The following is a 3,734-nucleotide window of genomic DNA, read 5'->3' on the forward strand; positions in this document are numbered from 1 at the left end:
GTGAACATTTTTAAGATACAGCACAAGCTTATCCACAATGGCCCAAATGTCACTTGTTATCATAGAACAATATGGACACCGGTAAAACTCAGTGAAGTGAGACTTTCAAACTCAAATTTATGCTTAATGTGTCAGAACTAAATTGGCACATTTATAGACTAGTTGTGTGAATGTAACAGAGTATAAATGTTTTCGAATCTAGCAATGGACTGTGGATGCCTTGTTAAAATGAGTACTCACCTTACTCAGAACAGATTTCTTAGGAAGCATGCCTAGTCCCTTACATGATTTGTTTCAAATGATTTAATACATTCAGCAACTAAAATAATATCTTAATGGCTAATTCAACTTGAAACACCAAAATAAAATTATTGCAAATAAAAAGGGACATACAATTATGCTCATCTTCAGAAGCTGTTTTGTGCTTTGGATAAAGAATCAGAAACAAAATATTACTCTAAGTGGCTTAAACAATACATTTCTTTTTAAATTTGCCTTCTCTTCATTATTTCTAACCTGTTTCCCTCTCTTCCATGTTGTTATTCATATCTTAGCCATATACATTTTACATGTGGATGAGACTATGAATTTATGACTCTTAAGTGATAAATGCACACACACGCCATAAATGGTGTTGCACTGTTTTTTTTTATACCTTGTAATCTTATGTTTATGAGGAATAAGCCTTAAAAATAAATATCTGCCAAATAGGTATTGTAACATACAATAATATAATTAAGTGCTTTAAAGTTTATAATTAGAATAATAAGATTTGGGGAACTTCAGCCTCAAACAGTTACTTATAAAATACCAATGAAATAATTCTGGATAATTAGCATAATACTGAGTACAAATAATCATATTTAGCAAACCAATAAAGAAAAGTCTGCAAAGGCTAGATGGAAAGCATTCTGAGCTGATTATGACCACAGATAGGTGAAAGTCAAAGATCTGCAGTGTGACTGTAAACCATTAATATTGTTAAATATTTTCAAGAAAAAAAATTAGGATGTTATTTTCTCATTACTGCCAAATTTTGACCTAGGATATGTATTTATCCTTTCATGCAATGAATGTTTAAGCTCTTCCTCATCTGCCAGAGATAGAGTATGCTTAATACTGGGTATACAAATTTGAAGTAGAAAGAATTATATTTGGGTGTTCATTGAAATAAAATTCTGTATATTCCCCCCTAAAAATAGTCATGTCCAGGACTATGAACTTAGAATGACTGCACTATTGCAATGGTTGCTTCTTTGTGTGGGCCACTAGAAAGCTCAGAGCCTGATTTATAGTCATTACTTGCAAATATTTAAGACTTCATTAATGTATTTTGTACTGACTCTTTGGTCCATTTCATAATTTACTCTATTTTCCTTCTGTCTAATGTTTCACCAATTTTAATTTATATTTTCTTACATTTTCTTACTGTATGTATTAATTTTTGTAAGTCATGAGTATAGACAAAATCATATCTAAGGATTCCCCTAAAAGTGTTTATATTCTATAAATGCTGCCTCATAACACTTCTCCTAGTTATCTCAAGTTTAATTCCCTTAGAGCAGATATGAAACACTAAGGATTATCTAACAGTATAACAGAGTCAATGATTTATACAGTGTAGTTCACCTCCCCCCCCCCTTTTTACAGGTTGTTGTCTTTCTGCCAAAATGTCAGAATGTTTTACACTCACAGTAGTGTAAAGTGGAGCAAGAAGACAGACCCTTCTCCAAGGTTTTGTCTGACACAGATTTGTGCAGAAATTAGTAACAGATATCATTTCAGCTGGGGAAGTATAGTTAAAGGTGAGCCTGTCTGTGGCAGGCAATAATGGAGGGGTGGGGTTCTCGGCAACAGCTAAAAGCAACACATTTAAGAAAGAACCTATTCTGGCTCTTCATGGATCAGTACAGGATAACAATGAGATGCAGAAGATGACAAGTGAATGGCCACGAATGTGACAGGTCAAGAAGAGGAGGCCCCAGACACACCGAGGCAGAGAGGGTGTTGAACGCTTCCCTGGCATGGGAGAGAATTGGAGCTCAAAATTCACCCTCGTCATCTTTCATTTGTTTCATGATGTTGGTCCGTCATTCTTAACTAACCCTTTCAATTGTAATTATTAGTCATGATCCCCAGCAAGCATTTGCTGTCAAGACTCTCCAGTTCAGAGCAGGGAGGCAACCTCCATCAGAAACTGTTTTCCTACTGGCTATGTTTAAAGTTTGTTTTTTCATTTTCCTCCATAATTGTATTTGGATAGCCCTGAGAATGAAAAATAATCCTGCTCCGATGTAGCATGGGCCAGCTTTCTTCCTCTTTTCTTTCTTTTTCCCTTTTTCTTGACAAGTGAATGACTTGAAAATGACTATTCTTTTGGGGTGATCTTGATTTATACCTCACAGTTTTCATCCTTATAATCAGAAATTTGTGATGTGACCGATCCTTTAGGTCAGGTACTTGCATTATCAGAAAGCTGGCGTCTGTGGTTGAGGTTTATGTTTTGTGATGTGTCATGAGTTGCACAGAGCAATCTATTATATAAATAACTTCATGATAGTATAGGAATCTTCCCACATGCTTCCATCGGAGCAGCAGCAGAACTAGAAAGACTACTACTAAGATCAAATTCTTATAGGGAACAAGAAGCTGGGTACAGGACAAAATTGCTTTAAGTTTTAATATCTTTACGCATATTAAAGAACAAGCTTGTTAAATATTATAGGGAAAGAGTCCCATTTCTTTAAATGTAACCATTAATCTATATGAAAAACTCTCCATGTGATATGCTTTAAATAAACAGCCCACATAGTTTCAATGTAATCTATCCATGTTTATCAGCACTGAGGAAATGCTGGGTCACAAAGCCAGCCACGACATGGGTCACAGCATCACTGTTACACCTACAAGCTCTTGCCCAGATCTTCCCTGCTCACTTTTGTTTTCTCTGTGTGTGAGGGATGTTACTGAAGTGATTTCAATGATTTGAAAGATACACGTGGAGTCAGGGTACTGATTACCGTATCTAATTTTCTTAGTACCTGATTAGAAATTCTAAAATAACCAATAGATTGACATCACCAACTTTTTCATGGTAAAAAACATGGAAATGTCACTTTATGATAATTCTGGGTTTTATGTCTTTTTAACGACAAACTCATTTGTATGTATTTTCCCATGGAACTACTCTAGACATACAGATTTTCATTTTAGTATACAGAGTTGCAAAAATTTTAAATGTTTATAAAGAGAAATCATTCAGGAACTAAAAGAATTTGACAAAATACAATGCATTTTCTATCAAGAGCTATCTTATGAGAGATCTAACACTGTAATGATAGAGTTTTGAAAGTCATTAGGGGAGAGAGTTTTGTCTAGATGATTTTCAGAAGGCAACAAGGTTTTAGAATATTTCTTTGAATCCAATTTTAAAATGAAACATAGGCTACTAAGGAGATAGCCTTTATAGAATAGATACTTTTGGGGGAACATAAAGCATCCCTTCAATGTTCTGAGAGCTAGGAGATCACTGGTTCTTAATAAGAATGTTTATACCAGAAAGAAAAGCTTCTGCACAGCAAAGGAAACCATCAATAAAACACAAAGGCAACCCTGAATGGGATATCATGCAAGGATATATCTGATTAGGGACTTATTTTCAAAATATACAAAGAATTTACAACAAAGAACAACCCAACACCAAAAAATATTATTGTAATAATCCAATTAAAAAT

The sequence above is a fragment of the Vulpes lagopus genome, chromosome 1, assembly GCF_018345385.1.
Source record: "Vulpes lagopus strain Blue_001 chromosome 1, ASM1834538v1, whole genome shotgun sequence".
Lineage (NCBI taxonomy): Eukaryota > Metazoa > Chordata > Mammalia > Carnivora > Canidae > Vulpes > Vulpes lagopus.